This window comes from Lolium perenne, chromosome 3 (assembly GCF_019359855.2).
Source record: "Lolium perenne isolate Kyuss_39 chromosome 3, Kyuss_2.0, whole genome shotgun sequence".
Lineage (NCBI taxonomy): Eukaryota > Viridiplantae > Streptophyta > Magnoliopsida > Poales > Poaceae > Lolium > Lolium perenne.
This window is the reverse complement of record NC_067246.2, coordinates 334,364,449-334,382,449: the sequence shown is the minus strand read 5'-3', so window position 1 is coordinate 334,382,449 and position 18,001 is coordinate 334,364,449. Positions and strand designations below refer to the sequence as shown.

General features: G+C 38.8%; 1 pseudogene; it reads right to left on the bottom strand.

Annotated features, from left to right (window-relative positions):
- Positions 1-17,732, bottom strand: part of LOC127340459 (uncharacterized) — a 32,996-nt pseudogene extending 15,264 nt beyond the window's left edge.
- Between the last annotated feature and the right edge of the window lie 269 nt (positions 17,733-18,001).

Here is an 18,001-nt window from a genome sequence, read left to right as displayed (position 1 = left end):
TAAGCATATGAGATGAATGAAGTGATTCGAAACAATGTAAAGACAATGAGTAAACAACTGAATCATATAACAAAGACTTTACATGAATAGTACTTTCAAGACAAGCATCAATAAGACTTGCATAGGAGTTAACTCATAAAGCAATAAATTGTTAGTAGAAAGCTTTGAAGCAACACAAAGGACGATATAAGTTTCAGCAGTTGCTTTCAACTTCAACATGTATATCTCATGGATAATTGTCAACACAGAGTAATATGATGAATGCAAATAAGCAAGTATGTAGGAATCAATGCACACGGTTGACACAAGTGTTTGCTTCTAAGATAGAAAGAAGTAGGTAAACTAACTCAACATAAAAGTAGAAGAATGTCCCTTCGCAGAGGGAAGCATGGATTGCTATATTTGTGCTAGAGCTTTTATTTTGAAAACATAGAAACAATTTTTCAACGGTAGTAATAATTCATATGTGTTATGCATAAGATATCCTATAAGTTGCAAGCCTCATGCATAGATTACCAATAGTGCCCGCACCTTGTCCTAATTAGCTTGGATTTACATGGATTATCATAGCATAACATATGTTTTAACCAAGTGTCACAAAGGGGTACCTCTATGTCGCCTGTACAAAGGTCTAAGGAGAAAGTTCGCATTGGATTTCTCGCTTTTGATTATTCTCAACTTAGACATCCATACCGGGACAACATAGACAACAGATAATGGACTCCTCTTTAATGCATAAGCATTCAACAACAAATAAAATTCTCATATGAGATTGAGGATTGTTGTCCAAACTGAAACTTCCACCATGGATCATGGCTTTAGTTAGCGGCCCAATGTTCTTCTCTAACAATATGCATACTCAAACCATTTGATCATGATAAATCACCCTTACTTCAGACAAGACGAACATGCATAGCAACTCACATGATATTCAACAAAGGAGTAGTTGATGGCGTCCCCAGGAACATGGTTACCGCTCAACAAGCAACTTATTAAGAAATAAGATACATAAGTACATATTCAATACCACAATAGTTTTTAAGCTATTTTTCCCATGAGCTATATATTGCAAAGACAAAGAATGGAATTTTAAAGGTAGCACTCAAGCAATTTACTTTGGAATGGCAGAAAAATACCATGTAGCAGGTAGGTATGGTGGACACAAGTGGCTTAGTTTTTGGCTCAAGGATTTGGATGCACGAGAAGTATTCCCTCTCAATACAAGACTTAGGCTAGCAAGGTTGTTTGAAGCAAACTCAAGTATGAACCGGTATAGCAAAACTTACATAAGAACATATTGCAAGCAATATAAGACTCTACACTGTCTTCCTTATTGTTCAAACCCTCACCAGAAAATATCTAGACTCTAGAGAGACCAATCATGCAAACCAAATGTCAACAAGCTCTACAATATTTCTTCATTAATAGGTGCAAAGCATATGATGCAAGAGCTTAAACATGATCTATATGAGCACAACAATTGCCAAGAATCAAATTATTCAAGACATTATACCAGTTACCACATGTAGCATTTTCTGTTTCCAACCATATAACAATTAACGAAGCAGTTTCAACCTTCGCCATGAACATTAAGTATAAAGCTAAGAACATATGTGTTCATATGTAACAGCGGAGCGTGTCTTTCTCTCATATAATGAATGCTAGGATCCAATTTTATTCAAACAAAACAAAAATAAAACATAAAGACGCTCTAAGTAAAGCACATAAGATGTGACGGAATAAAAATATAGTTTCACTAGAGGTGACCTGATAATTTGTCGATGAAGAAGGGGATGCCTTGGGCATCCCCAAGCTTAGATGCTTGAGTCTTCTTGAAATATGCAGGGATGAACCACGGGGGCATCCTCAAGCTTAGATTTTTCACTCTTCTTGATCCTATTGTATCATCCTCCTCTCTTGATCCTTGAAAACTTCCTCCACACCAAACTCAAAACAACTCATTAGAGGGTTAGTGCATAATCAAAAATTCACATGTTCAGAGGTGACACAATCATTTTGAACACTTCTGGACATTGCACAAAGCTACTGAAAGTTAATGGAACAAAGAAATCCATCAACATAGCAAAACAGGCAATGCGAAATAAAAGGCAGAATCTGTCAAAACAGAACAATACGTAATGACGAATTTTTCTGGGGCACTAAAATTGCTCAGATGAAAATGCTCAAACTGAATGAAAGTTGCGTACATATCTGAGGATCACGCACGTAAATTGGCATATTTTTCTGAGTTCCCTACAGACGGGGCGACTCAATTTTGTGACAGTAAGAAATCTGTTTCTACGCAGCAATCCAAATCTAGTATCAACTCTACTATCAAAGACTTTGCTTGGCACAACAATGCAATAAAATAAAGATAAGGAGAGGTTGCTACAGTAGTAACAACTTCCAAGACTCAAATATAAAACAAAAGTGCTGTAGTAAAATAATGGGTTGTCTCCCATAAGCTCTTTTCTTTAACGTCTTTCAGCTAGGCGCAGAAAGTGTGAATCAAGTATTATCAAGAGATGAAGCATCAACATCATAATTTGTTCTAATAATAGAATCAAAAGGTAACTTCATTCTCTTTCTAGGGAAGTGTTCCATACCTTTCTTGAGAGGAAATTGATATTTAATATTACCTTCCTTCATATCAATAATAGCACCAACGGTTCGAAGAAAAGGTCTTCCCAAAATAATGGGACAAAATGCATTGCATTCAATATCCAAGACAACAAAATCAACGGGGACAAGGTTATTGTTAACCATAATTCAAACATTATCAATCCTCCCCGAAGGTTTCTTTGTAGAATTATCAGCAAGATTAACATCCAAATAACAATTTTTCAATGGTGGCAAGTCAAGCATATTATAGATTTTCTCAGGCATAACAGAAATACTTGCACCAAGATCACATAAAGCATTACAATCAAAATCATTGACCTTCATCTTAATGATGGGCTCCCACCCATCTTCTAACTTCCTAGGAATAGAAGTTTCAAGTTTTAATTTATCTTCTCTAGCTTTAATGAGAGCATTTGTAATATGTTTTGTAAAGGCCAAATTTATAGCACTAGCATTAGGACTTCTAGAAAGTTTTTGTAAGGACTTTATAACTTCAGAGATGTGACAGTCATCAAAATATAAACCATTATGATCTAAAGCAATGGGATCATTATCCCCAATATTTTGAAAAATTTCAGCAGTTTTATCACAAGCAGTTTCAGCAGTTTTAGCAGTTTCAGGCAGTTTTGCTCGCATTGCATTAGGGGTAGAAACATTGATAACACCAATTATTTTACCATTAATAGTAGGGGGTGTAGCAACATGCGAAGCATTAGCATTACTAGTGGTGGTAATAGTCCAAACTTTGGCTACATTATTCTCTTTAGCATTTTCTTCTTTTTCCCACCTAGCATGCAATTCAGCCATCAATCTAATATTTTCATTAATTCGAACTTGGATGGCGTTTGCTGTAGCAAATGACTTAATATCTTTATCTTCATTAGGCATAACTTTCAATTTCAAAAGATCAACATCAGCAGCAAGACTATCAACTTTAGAAGCAAGAATATCAATTTTTCCAAGCTTTTCTTTAACAGATTTGTTAAAAGCAGTTTGTGTACTAATAAATTCTTTAAGCATGGCTTCAAGACCAGGGGGTACACACCTATTATTGTTGTAAAAATTACCATAAGAATTACCATAACCATTACTATTATGAGAAGGATATGGCCTATAGTTGTTACTAGAATTATTCCGATAAGCATTGTTGTTGAAATTATTATTTTTAATGAAGTTCACATCAACATGTTCTTCTTGGGCAACCAATGAAGCTAACGGAACATTATTAGGATCAACATTAGATCTACCATTCACAAACATAGACATAATAGCATCAATCTTATCACTCAAGGAGGAGGTTTCTTCAACAGAATTTACCTTCTTACCTTGTGGAGCTCTTTCCGTGTGCCATTCAGAGTAATTAATCATCATATCATCAAGAAGCTTTGTTGCGGCGCCTAGAGTGATGGACATAAAAGTACCTCCAGCAGCTGAATCCAATAGGTTCCGTGAAGATAAATTCAATCCTGCATAAAAGGTTTGGATGATCATCCAAGTAGTCAGTCCATGGGTAGGGCAATTCTTGACCAAAGATTTCATTCTTTCCCATGCTTGAGCAACATGCTCATTATCCAATTGCTTAAAATTCATTATGCTACTTCTCAAAGATATAATTTTAGCAGGAGGATAATATCTACCAATGAAAACATCCTTACATTTAGTCCATGAATCAATACTATTCTTAGGCAAAGATAGCAACCAATCTTTAGCTCTTCCCCTTAAGGAGAAAGGAAACAATTTTAATTTTATAATATCACCATCTACATCCTTATACTTTTGCATTTCACAAAGTTCAACAAAATTATTAAGATGGGCAGCAGCATCATCAGAACTAACACCAGAAAATTGCTCTCTCATAACAAGATTTAGTAAAGCAGGTTTAATTTCAAAAAATTCTGCTGTAGTAGCAGGTGGAGCAATAAGTGTGCATATGAAATCATTATTATTTGTGCTAGTGAAGTCACACAACTTGGTATTCTCAGGAGTATTCATTTTAACAGTAGTAAATAAAGCAAACTAAATAAAGTAAATGCAAGTAACTAATTTTTTTGTATTTTGATATAAGAAAGCAAACAAAGAAGTAAATAAAATAAATAAAGCAAGACAAAAACAAAGTAAAGAGATTGGAAGTAGGAGACTCCCCTTGCAGCGTGTCTTGATCTCCCCGGCAACGGCGCTAGAAAAAGAGCTTGATACGCGGACATCGCGCGTCCGTTGGGAACCCCAAGAGGAAGGTGTGATGCGTACAACAGCAAGTTTTCCCTCAGTAAGAAACCAAGGTTATCGAACCAGTAGGAGTCAAGAAGCACGTGAAGGTTGTTGGTGACGGAGTGTAGTGCGGCGCAACACCAGGGATTCCGGCGCCAACGTGGAACCTGCACAACACAATCAAAGTACTTTTCCCCAACGTAACAGTGAGGTTGTCAATCTCACCGGCTTGCTGGAACAAAGGATTAGATGTATAGTGTGGAAGATGATGTTTGCAAAGAACAGTAGGAACAAGTATTGCAGTAGATTGTATTCAAATGTAAAGAATTGGACCGGGGTCCACAGTTCACTAGAGGTGTCTCTCCCATAAGATAAATAGCATGTTGGGTGAACAAATTACAGTTGGGCAATTGACAAATAGAGAGGGCATAACAATGCACATACATGATATGACGAGTATGGTGAGATTTAATTGGGCATTACGACAAAGTACATAGACCGCTATCCAGCATGCATCTATGCCTAAAAAGTCCACCTTCAGGTTATCATCCGAACCCCTTCCAGTATTAAGTTGCAAACAACAGACAATTGTATTAAGTATGGTGCGTAATGTAATAAATAACTACATCCTCGGACATAGCATCAATGTTTTATCCCTAGTGGCAACAGCACATCCACAACCTTAGAACTTTCTCGTCACCGTCCTGCATTTAATGGAGGCATGAACCCACTATCGAGCATAAATACTCCCTCTTGGAGTTAAGAGTAAAAACTTGGCCAGAGCCTCTACTAATAACGGAGAGCATGCAAGATCATAAACAACACATAGGTAATAGATTGATAATCAACATAACATAGTATTCTCTATCCATCGGATCCCAACAAACACAACATATAGCATTACAGATAGATGATCTTGATCATGTTAGGCAGCTCACAAGATCCGACAATGAAGCACATAAGGAGAAGACGACCATCTAGCTACTGCTATGGACCCATAGTCCAGGGGTGAACTAATCACTCATCAATCCGGAGGCGACCATGGCGGTGTAGAGTCCTCCGGGAGATGATTCCCCTCTCCGGCAGGGTGCCGGAGGCGATCTCCTGAATCCCCCGAGATGGGATTGGCGGCGGCAGCGTCTCTGGAAAGTTTTCCCGTATCATGGCTCTCGGTACTGGGGCTATTATCGACGAAGGCTTAAGTAGGCGGAAGGGTAGGTCAAGGGGCGTCACGAGGGGCCCAGACGCCAGGGCCGCGCGGCCAGGGTCCAGGCCGTGCCGCCATGTCGTCTGGCCACCTCGTGGCCCCACTTCGTTTCTCCCTCGGTCTTCTGGAAGCTTCGTGGAAAAATAGGACCCTGGGCGTTGATTTCGTCCAATTCCGAGAATATTTCCTTACTAGGATTTCTGAAACCAAAAATAGCAGAAAACAAAGAATCGGCTCTTCGGCATCTCGTTAATAGGTTAGTGCCAGAAAATGCATAAATATGACATAAAGTATGCATAAAACATGTAGGTATCATCAATAATGTGGCATGGAACATAAGAAATTATCGATACTTCGGAGACGTATCAGCATCCCCAAGCTTAGTTCCTGCTCGTCCCGAGCAGGTAAATGATAACAAAGATAATTTCTGGAGTGACATGCCATCATAACCTTGATCATACTATTGTAAGCATATGTAATGAATGCAGCGATCCAAACAATGTAAATGACATGAGTAAACAAATGAATCATAAAGCAAAGACTTTTCATGAATAGTACTTCAAGACAAGCATCAATAAGTCTTGCATAAGAGTTAACTCATAAAGCAATAATTCAAAGTATAGGTATTGAAGCAACACAAAGGAAGATGAAGTTTCAGCGGTTGCTTTCAACTTGTAACATGTATATCTCATGGATATTGTCAATGCAAAGTAATATAACAAGTGCAATATGCAAGTATGTAGGAATCAATGCACAGTTCACACAAGTCTTTGCTTCTTGAGGTGAAGAGAGATAGGTGAACTGACTCAACATAAAAGTAAAAGAAAGGTCCTTCAAAGAGGAAAGCATCGATTGCTATATTTGTGCTAGAGCTTTGGTTTTGAAAACAAGAAACAATTTTGTCAACGGTAGTAATAAAGCATATGTGTTATGTAAATTATATCCTACAAGTTGCAAGCCTCATGTATAGTATACTAATAGTGCCCGCACCTTGTCCTAATTAGCTCGGATTACCTGGATTATCATCGCAATGCACATGTTTTAACCAAGTGTCACAAAGGGGTACCTCCATGCCGCCTGTACAAAGGTCTAAGGAGAAAGCTCGCATCGGATTTCTCGCTATTGATTATTCTCAACTTAGACATCCATACTGGGACAACATAGACAACAGATAATGGACTCCTCTTTTATGCATAAGCATGCAGCAACAATTAATTTTCTCATATGAGATTGAGGATATTTGTCCAAAACTGAAACTTCCACCATGGATTATGGCTTTAGTTAGCGGCCCAATGTTCTTCTCTAACATTATGTATGCTCTAACCATTTTAGTGGTAAATCTCCCTTACTTCAGACAAGACGGACATGCATAGCAACTCACATGATATTCAACAAAGAGTAGTTGATGGCGTCCCCAGGAACATGGTTATCGCACAACAAGCAACTTAATAAGAGATAAAGTGCATAAGTACATATTCAATACCACAATAGTTTTTAGGCTATTTGTCCCACGAGCTATATATTGTAAAGGTGAAGAATGGAAATTTTAAAGGTAGCACTCAAGCAATTTACTTTGGAATGGCGGAGAAATACCCTGTAGTAGGTAGGTATGGTGGACACAAATGGCATAGTGGTTGGCTCAAGGATTTTGGATGCATGAGAAGTATTCCCTCTCGATACAAGGTTTAGGCTAGCAAGGTTTATTTGAAACAAACACAAGGATGAAGCGTTGCAGCAAAACTCACATAAAAGACATATTGTAAATATTATAAGACTCTACACCGTCTTCCTTGTTGTTCAAACTCAATACTAAAAATTATCTAGACCTTAGAGAGACCAATTATGCAAACCAAATTTTAGCATGCTCTATGTATTTCTTCATTAATAGGTGCAAAGTATATGATGCAAGAGCTTAAACATGAGCACAACAGTTGTCAAGTATCACATTATCCAAGACATTTTAGCAATTACTACATGTATCATTTTCCAATTCCAACCATATAACAATTTAACGAAGAAGAAACTTTCGCCATGAATACTATGAGTAAAGCCTAAGGACATACTTGTCCATATGCAACAGCGGAGCGTGTCTCTCTCCCACACAATGAATGCTAGGATCCATTTTATTCAAACAAAACAAAAACAAAAACAAACCGACGCTCCAAGCAAAGTACATAAGATGTGATGGAATAAAAATATAGTTTCAGGGGAGGAACCTGATAATGTTGTCGATGAAGAAGGGGATGCCTTGGGCATCCCCAAGCTTAGACGCTTGAGTCTTCTTGATATATGCAGGGGTGAACCACCGGGGCATCCCCAAGCTTAGAGCTTTCACTCTCCTTCATCATATTGTATCATCTCCCTCTCTTGATCCTTGAAAACTTCCTCCACACCAAACTCAAAACAACTCATTAGAGGGTTAGTGCACAATCAAAATTTACATGTTCAGAGGTGACACAATCATTCTTAACACTTCTGGACATTGCACAAAGCTACTGAAAGTCAATGAAATCGAAAAATCCATCAAGCATGGCAAAACAGGCAATGCGAAATAAAAGGCAGAATCTGTCAAAACAGAACAGTTCGTAAAGGCGAATTTTATTGAGGCACCAGACTTGTTCAAATGAAAATGCTCAAATTTAATGAAAGTTGCGTACATATCTGAGTATCACTCACGTAAATTGGCATAATTTTCGGAGTTACCTACAAAGAATTAGGCCCAGATTCGTGACAGCAAAGAAATCTGTTTCTGCGCAGTAATCCAAATCTAGTATGAACCTTACTATCAATGACTTTACTTGGCACAACAATGCACAAAACTAAGATAAGAAGAGGTTGCTACAGTAGTAACAACTTCCAAGACTCAAATATAAAATAAAAGTACTGTAGTAAAAACATGGGTTGTCTCCCATAAGCGCTTTTCTTTAACCCCTTTCAGCTAGGCGCAGAAAGTGTGTATCAAGTATTATCGAAAGATGGGGTATCTACAGCGGGGCGTGGAGTTTTTTCAACCATGCATAGTGTTTTGGATACATAGGTTTCAGCGGCTCCCTTTTCATTAGTCTTGGGCTTGCTACTCTCATCAAACAAATTTTCAGGAACAAGCCAAGCATAATTATCATCTAGAGCTTCATGCATCGCTAAGAGCTTACATGGTATTGGTGCTTTAATCTCCCCACCATCATTAACATTATTAGTGTACTTAATTCTATCCATATCCATCTTTTCAAGTGTTCTTTTAAAATCGGTGATCATACCAAGCCTATCATGCTTACTAAAAACTTTTCTAGCTTCTTTGGCTACATCCTCAAATTCTCGCACTAGGACTTTTAAAACAAAATCTCTCTTCTCTCCCCTCTCCATATCAGAAAGTGTAAGAAACATGTGTTGTATCATGGGGTTGAGACTAATAAATCTAGCTTCCATCATGCGTACCAAATAAACAGAGGCATCTTCATAGGTAGGGACAGCTTTTGCAAGGGGTATATCTTTAAGATCTTCATGCATACTAACATGGGTGAAAAATTCTTCTATATTATCTCTTCCAATTATAGACCCTTGTTCTACCGGTATATCTTTTTCAGTAAAATTAAAAGGAAACATGATGAAATAAGTAAAGCAGATGCAAGTAACTAATTTTTTTTTGTTTTTAATATGGCAAACAAGACAGCAAATAAAGTAAAACTAGCAACTAATTTTTTTGTATTTTGATTTAGTGCAGCAAACAAAGTAGTAAATAAAATAAAGCAAGACAAAAACAAAGTAAAGAGATTGCGATGTGGAGACTCACCTTGCAGCGTGTCTTGATCTCCCCGGCAACGGCGCCAGAAATTTAGCTTGATACGCGTACAGCACGCGTCCGTTGGGAACCCCAAGTGGAAGGTGTGATGCGTACAGCAGCAAGTTTCCCTCAGTAAGAAACCAAGGTTTATCGAACCAGTAGGAGCCAAGAAGCACGTTGAAGGTTGATGGCGGCGAGATGTAGTGCGGCGCAACACCAGGGATTCCGGCGCCAACGTGGAACCTGCACAACACAACCAAAGTACTTTGCCCCAACGAAACAGTGAGGTTGTCAATCTCACCGGCTTGCTGTAACAAAGGATTAGATGTATAGTGTGGATGATGATTGTTTGCAGAAAACAGTAGAACAAGTATTGCAGTAGATTGTATTCGATTAAAAGAATGGATCGGGGTCCACAGTTCACTAGAGGTGTCTCTCCCATAAGATAAATAGCATGTTGGGTGAACAAATTACAGTTGGGCAATTGACAAATAGAGAGGGCATAACAATGCACATACATGATATGATGAGTATGGTGAGATTTAATTGGGCATTACGACAAAGTACATAGACCGCTATCCAGCATGCATCTATGCCTAAAAAGTCCACCTTCAGGTTATCATCCGAACCCCTTCCAGTATTAAGTTGCAAACAACAGACAATTGCATTAAGTATGGTGCGTAATGTAATCAATAACTACATCCTCGGACATAGCATCAATGTTTTATCCCTAGTGGTAACAACACATCCACAACCTTAGAACTTTTTGTCACTGTCCCAGATTTAATGGAGGCATGAACCCACTATCGAGCATAAATACTCCCTCTTGGAGTTAAGAGTAAAAACTTAGCCAGAGCCTCTACTAATAACGGAGAGCATGCAAGATCATAAACAACACATAGGTAATAGATTGATAATCAACATAACATAGTATTCTCTATCCATCGGATCCCAACAAACACAACATATAGCATTACAGATAGATGATCTTGATCATGTTAGGCAGCTCACAAGATCCGATAATGAAGCACATAAGGAGAAGACGACCATCTAGCTACTGCTATGGACCCATAGTCCAGGGGTGAACTACTCACTCATCAATCCGGAGGTGACCATGGCGGTGTAGAGTCCTCCGGGAGATGATTCCCCTCTCCGGCAGGGTGCCGGAGGCGATCTCCTGAATCCCCCGAGATGGGATTGGCGGCGGCGGCGTCTCTGGAAGGTTTTCCCGTATCGTGGCTCTCGCTACTGGGGCTATTATCGACGAAGGCTTAAGTAGGCGGAAGGGTATGTCAAGGGGCGTCACGAGGGGCCCAGACGCCAGGGCCGCGCGGCCAGGGTCCAGGCCGCGCCGCCCTGTCGTCTGGCCACCTCGTGGCCCCACTTCGTTTCTTCCTCGGTCTTCTGGAAGCTTCGTGGAAAAATAGGACCCTGGGCGTTGATTTTGTCCAATTCCGAGAATATTTCCTTACTCGGATTTCTGAAACCAAAAACAGCAGAAAACAGCAACTGGCTCTTCGGCATCTTGTCAATAGGTTAGTGCCGGAAAATGCATAAATATGACATAAAGTGTGTATAAAACATGTGAGTATCATCATAAAAGTAGCATGGAACATAAGAAATTATAGATACGTTGGAGACGTATCAACCCCTAGGATAGTTCCGGGTAGCAGTGTCGTCGTCTTCGCTTCCTTTTTGGAGGTGTTTCTTAGTACACGACGCTTCGGAGCGGTTGGAGCATGGTGGAAATTTTCCGGAGGGAGCATCGGTTGCAAGTCATCATCATTTTCGTCGAGCCGCCTATGTCAGCATTATTTTCTCTTCTTTTGCTTTTTTTTTGGTTCTTTGGGATTTCTTTGGGATTTCTTTGTACTGTTTGCCCTAGTAGTGATCTCAATCTTGTATCGGATGGTTGCTATGTAAATATAGCGGGGTGAAAACTTGTTTCGAGGATAAATAGGTAGGTTATTAATATAGCGGGGCGAAAGCCTGCTACGCGTAAACAGTTTATCAACCTTGCAAATGCTAGACTGATGAGATGTCAACAATGCTTACCACCATCTATGCTGCTGGAAGACTCTGAATCTTTCAGGATAACCGATACAAGGATTGTACGGTCCACTGCAGTCCCTATTAGTTTTTAAAGATAATAGTTATCAGAGAAAACAACATTAGCACATCTTAGTATAAGATTAATCCAGGGGTAGCATGGTTGTCAGGCAGATTTCTTCCCAGCGCCAGCTTTTGGAATTGTGCATCATAAATCTCAGCAACACCAAAAAAATCTTTACAAGGTTATGTTCTCGTGAGAACATATCTAGTGATATCCTACCTTATTTGATATCATGATACCACTCTTTAAAATTTAAATTGTAAATGTTAAAAAATTTGGAACTAAAATTTTGGGTTTCACAAGATGTGTGTTTACATGCCTTGTAATTTTCATAACCAAATTCGAAGTATCCTTAGAGAAACAAAAAAGAGAAATCTAGCATGAATAGTGTCACATAAAGAAAAAAACTCAAAATGCCACTATTCACACAACATTTGTCTTTTTTGTTTCTCTTAAAATTTACAATAAATTTGTGGCTGTTCACAAGATGTATGTTTCTCTTTGTGTATTTTAAATTTGGATCTGAAACTTTTAGACAATTTAAACATACATCTTGTGAACAGCCACAAATTTATTGTAAATTTTTTTGTCACTTACAAATTTTAATTTTGTGAAGTGGTATCATGGTATCATGTGAGGTGTGGTATCACTAGATATTTTCCCATGTTCTCATGTAGGAAATTGTTCACATAACGTTTTATTGCTGAACCAAAGTATGTCCCCAAAACACGTCTGAACACTTCAATGTCGAAAAACTTATATACAATAGACGAACAAAAGTGAGGTTATTCAATCTTACTTAAGTTCAGGAAAGTTATAAAACTTTGGCCAAAACCAGACACCTTTATAGAACAAGCAGAAGGCCTCAGCTTAAAGATTCAGAAACCATTACATGGTCATTACAGATTTATAGAAGTACCATAAAACTAAAAAATACATCCATTAATAACAGCAATGCAGACCTACACACCCTTTAAGCTACTGGGGGTCGTAGCTGGAGAAGAGTTGAATAATTGATTGAGGAGAACCACGAGATATCTCTTCAGAGACTCTTTCTTCTGTCTGGTACTTGAGGTTATACATGTAGATGTAACCATCGGAATAATACTGGCTTTTTAAGTAACTAGCAGTGTGGCCCTCGCAAATGCGAGGGCATCCCTTTTATTTTTTCGAAAGTGTCACTTTTCATTGAAGAAAATAATATAGTTTCATAGTCCCCCAAAATAGATAGATTTGTAGTTTGTGTTGTAATCCATTTATATTTTCTCTAATAGATTGCAATTGCTTATTCTCATTTCAATGTGAATATGTCTGGCATCCTAGAGCAGAATTAATATTTTATAAAAATTTGTATCTCCTTGTGTGTCTTATCGATGAAATTAGAAACCCCTTTTTTTACCAGCTTGCTTTAACATGTATACTTATTGATCAATATTCTCAACTTATGATACACTTATCGACCAGTTTAAACTTTATATCTTAGCACATGTTTGCGTTTCCACCATGATCTAGCTAGCTTTGCTTACGAAGTTTTTATTGTATGGTGAGATGGTAGTGTGTTCTACATTATTTCTATCTATTTGATGGGAGATCTAATCTGGTAGATGTACATGTAGATTGGCATGGATTCGAACCTACCTATCTATTGAATACTATATTTAGAATTTGTGGTAGCTTCCCTCAAGCAAAACAAATCTACATATAGTCAAGGTATTTTTTCTTGGTACTCTAACATTACGGGTAGGCACCTGAATTACCGGATGGTATTTTCCCGAGATATTCAAAACAAAATCATAAATTCTTCCGAAATTACCTGAAATTATTTATATTTTAGCAAACTATGTTAATACTGGTAAATTCCGTCCACTATGATTTTTTTTTTGATGTGAGATCCAATCGAATAGATGTACATGAATCGACATGGATCGTACCCCGTCTTTTGACTAATATATTTTGAATTCGTCGTAGCTTCTCTCTCGCTGAATGTTTTTTATATGGATAGTCATGTTTTTTTTTGTCGAAGCGATACCGTTATTTTTCGTTCTTCGCAATATAGGAAATACTGGTAGGTATTCCGCTCGGGATATTCAAAACGAATTTATAAATTCTTTCGAACTTTCTCAAAAATATCTAAATTTGAGCAAATAATATTAATACCGAAAAATTTAGTCTGTTAGACAAAATATCGGTTGTAGCCGGCAAAACAGATTTCCGGCAAAATTTTAGAAATACCAGCCGAACAATTTTTTTTGGATAAGTACATATATACTATATGGATCAAGTGCATTTTCGGCTTATATTATCACATCTGTCGTGTAACCATGGTCTAGCTAATCTATAATACCTAAATAGGAGCAACCCACTAAGTTGAATTCTCTTGACATGCAAGCAGTCCACGTCATGTAATCCCATTTTTCCCGGCCGTTTATGTACACGTCAGACCCTTCCTGAGTTTCCTATGTGTGTTACCACCACGTTAGCGTGTTTTGTTTTGTCAACAATCCCAGAAGCAGCCCATTCACGTAAGCCCACAAGCAGCGCATTCATGTAAGCCCACAGGCAGACCACTCCTTCGTCATTGCTTTTTTATACCAAAGAAAACGTCTTGACGGTTTGTCTTCTCGACGCTACGAGTACCTTCAGCGGCCGCATCTATTCCCCATCGAGCACAGGCTGCACAACATTGAAGATTTCCGTTCGATCTCCGTTAGAATCGGAAACGGATGGAGGGATCCCACGAGTTCCCGAACATTTTGCCCCCTTTAAACTCTTGGCTCCTTTCTCAAAAAAAAAAAAAAAAAAACTCTTGGCTCCACCTCCACCTCCCCCAGCTCTTGCTCTCAGACGGGGTTCTTCTAAAGTGCTCATACCATCACTACCGCTGCAGGTGAGAAAGAGAAAGCACCTCCCATTCTCTCTATGCTTTATGTTTCCTCGGGTCATCAAGCAATTGGATGTCGAAGCCGTCTTTCATCTGTATTTCGTCTCACGAGTACTACTCATATAGGCACCTGCAGGCTTCATCAAAATCCCTCTATGTTACATAGGCACATGCAGATATCTCTTATTTCTTACAGTATATATTTTGCTTCGTCAAATCGGCTCCATGCTTGATATGAACCTGCAGATGCATTAATTCACAGTAGTGCATTTTTTCTTCCTCAGGTGAAAGAAGCAGTGATTTTACCGAAGATGATGGAGACAAAACAAATAGGTAAATTCTACTATTCTAAAATGTATATTTACTACAGATACTTTTACTCATATGTAAAATTGACATTTGGTTCAACAACATTCAATTTTCTCAATTGCAGATGAACCGATCAAAATACTACTACTATGAAAACCGCAGAAGCAAGAGTATGTATCATTTCACAGACTTTATTACATATTGTCACCAATTACATGTTTGTCTCTCAAATATTTATATTCTACATCATCTCTTAAGAAGCAATGCAGACAATTACACTACAAGCAGCAAGAGTAAACCCAACCTGCATCAGACATACCATAGGTATTGTTTCTCAACAATATATGACTTAAATATTTATTTTAGACGATAAACAAATATTTTTCACAAATTTTATATTTGATTCCAGGATTCAGTGGTTTGTCAATGGTTTTTACTTGCGTTAATTACACTTCTTACCATGCTATTTATAGTTCATGCAGAAGATATACGAGTATGTGACCAACAAATAAGAAGCTTTTCATCCTACGACAACATAATATTTTCTGAACTGATAATACCCGATGACTGCTGTGATCAGCTTATGTTGTGGCTGAGAAACATCCTCATATGAATACAACTTTTGTAAACTATATCGATGTCACCGACTGTGTATACATGTACCTGCATGGATGTTATTAACGAACCCAACTTTTAGTTTTGTTGTCACCACTTTCAAGTTTTCTCTGATTAATTACATGTATATTGAAGTTGCCTACATGTTTTCTTACGATTTCATAATTATTTTTCTTGCTTCATATATATCCGGAATCCAAAGGTTAATTTTTAAAGAAAATATCACCTAAATGTATTTATAAAAATTTCCGCAGCAATGCTCGGGGAATCATCTAGTATATTGTACACCATGGTCTAGCTAATATATTGCCTAGTTTTTTTTTGTTGGACCGATGCGCACTTATGATACAATCTATGTTCTTTGCTAAAATCTTAATGTTTCCCTTATGTTGAACGGGACTCATTGTAAGGAAAGGAATCAGTTGTTTCCTTGTTTTTCTCCTATATTAAGTTGAACGGAACGCACCTGCAAGCTACACCTTTGTGGTATGTAAACAAATTATCAGCAAACTTTTTTTTCGTAGCTGATCTTGGATACCGGAGACACACCCTACACGCACGTGATCTTCTGGCCGGGAAAGCTAGCGTACACGGTAGTTTTTTTTTAGTGGAGACCTTTGTAACAATATTGTATCAGACGGGTTACATGATATTTTTTTTTATTAAATCATAACCATAACTTCCTGATATAGTCATCCATATATTGTCTTCCCTTTTTAGGTATCGTGTCTCATGGTGATTGCTTAGACGGCTCGATTTTTTCACGTGAAGATTCAACTTTATAATTGGCCGGTGTATACATATATAAATACTTTCCGTGCCCTATATATGACAGGTTGTACATGACTATTATTTACGTGTTGTACATGACTATTGTTTACGTGTCCATCTACGTGACAGGTTGAACATGACTATAACTTACGTAACATTGCTAGTTTTAAATCTTAACCGTTAGAATTAAGATCAATGAATCAAATAATTTGAGTACATGTGGATTAACGTGGTGTCTCGAAAAACAACCTTATTTTGCTTTTAGTATATAATAGATAGATGCAGTTGGCGTCAACAGATGGGAATTTATCAGCATTAACAGACATGCACCTACAAAAACCACAGAGGAAGATGGCACGGTTGCCAATGCCCTTGGCGCGCTCGACCAAATAAGTGTGGGCGTCCATCTTGTAAACCTCCACGCTTCCGTTTAGCTTAATGATGATCAACATTTCTCCGGCAGATTCCAATAGGAAACAACGGTTATTATCTTCATCATCGGACACATCATCAGGCTCGACATTGTAGAACCTCATCATATCAAAGATCTTTTGTGCCACAGCAACTGGAAATGGTGCACCTGATCCAAGCTCACCATTGGTATAGATACCTCTGACCGCCAGCCTGATCAGAGGGCAAGCATACATGTCCTCGTACACGGTAAAAGATTCACTGTCAAGATCAGCCATGTAGACCTTAGGGGATGATTCCTCTATCACGTAAACGTCCTCCTCATTATCATCATCAACGGGCATCATCTCCTTACATAACAAGACAATGGTTGGTGAAGAACCGGAAACAAGAGCAGCAGACTCTATAATCTCACCATCCGCGGCTGCAATGAAATGAATGAAGTAGCCTGTGAAAGAATTGAGGACACTTATGCGTGAGGGGACCTGATGGTCATCAAAATGAGGAGGCCGTCCGGGGTGACACCGGCGATGCAATACCCACGGAGCAGCGGGAGTTCCTTGCGGAGGAAGCGGCCAGTGGTGGTGTTAACAAAGAGGTGTGAGCTGCTGCCGCATGGCCTATCAATGATGACCCAGTGGCGGGGCCGGAAGCGAGGGTCTGCGGAATTCTTGGGGTCGTCGGTGGTGGAGCGCCAATAATGGCAGACTTGACGGAAGACGATGTAATAGTCAAGGTCACTGGTGTCCAAGAAGCAGTCAGCAATTCGGTTGACCAGATCGGCCGGGAGTGAGGACCAGTCTGCAAATGCCATGGTGGTAGGCGGGATTGCAAGAACACGGGGGCTGAAGGAAGAGTGTTTAACACCTGATGTGAACCCCTTGTTCATGAAAATTGCAGGGCGTTAGAGCATCAACAGGCCAGACCGTCATTAACTCATTATGGATCTGTTTCGTTCGAAATGGCCACTTGAATAGAGGGGGCAGGGCAATGAACTTACCGTGGCTATGGCAGATGAGGTAGCAGCAGGTGAGGAAGACGGGGAGCGTGGGCGTGTTACCCGAACCACGCGTACGTCTGCCT